This window comes from Pteropus alecto, unplaced genomic scaffold (assembly GCF_000325575.1).
Source record: "Pteropus alecto unplaced genomic scaffold, ASM32557v1 scaffold403, whole genome shotgun sequence".
NCBI classification, from domain to species: Eukaryota; Metazoa; Chordata; class Mammalia; order Chiroptera; family Pteropodidae; genus Pteropus; species Pteropus alecto.
This window is the reverse complement of record NW_006434097.1, coordinates 188,471-189,123: the sequence shown is the minus strand read 5'-3', so window position 1 is coordinate 189,123 and position 653 is coordinate 188,471. Positions and strand designations below refer to the sequence as shown.

Genomic DNA, 653 nt, shown 5'->3' with positions numbered 1-653 from the left:
ATTTTGTTAACCTATGTCACCATAAAATCAAAAACAAACAAACAAACAAACAAACAAAAAAAGATTTACTTGGATTCAGTTGAATAGTCATGGAGAAATGTGGTGAAGATTCAATCTACACCATTGATGGAGAGGACCCCAATTAGGGTTAACTGCCATTATTTGATAATTGTGAGGATGGCTGTGAGATACCTAGAGTGAAAGACTAGGTGAATTGTGATGTCATTTATTGGGATGTATAATAAAAAAGGAGGGGCATATTTTGAAAAAAAAAAAGTCTGATTACAGACACTGAAATTGCCACATTTGTCTATAGCCACGTCACCCTGAACTTGCCCGATCTCATCTGATCTCGGAAGCTAAGCAGGGTCAGGCCTGGTTAGTACTTGAATGGGAGACCACCTAGGAATACCAGGTGCTATAGGTGTTAAAAAAGAAAAAGAAAAAGAAATCGCCACATCCTTGTTTTTGACCCCAGTTCCCCAATGTAGAAATATAAAGGCTGTTCTATGTGCCTTCCAAAGTTCCACCTATTTTAATCTATAACAATATTTTTTTTCTCTTGCCATGGAAAACTACAAAAGTTAGGGCTATATGTTTCATCTTATATTAAGAGAGGTCCTTTGGGATTCATGCTATTGCATATACCTTTC

The 653-nt window shown here is 36.6% G+C and overlaps 1 pseudogene; it reads left to right on the top strand.

The window, feature by feature from the left end:
• Window positions 1-308: 308 nt before the first annotated feature.
• Window positions 309-427, top strand: LOC112477464 (annotated as a pseudogene).
• The last annotated feature ends 226 nt before the right edge of the window (window positions 428-653 follow it).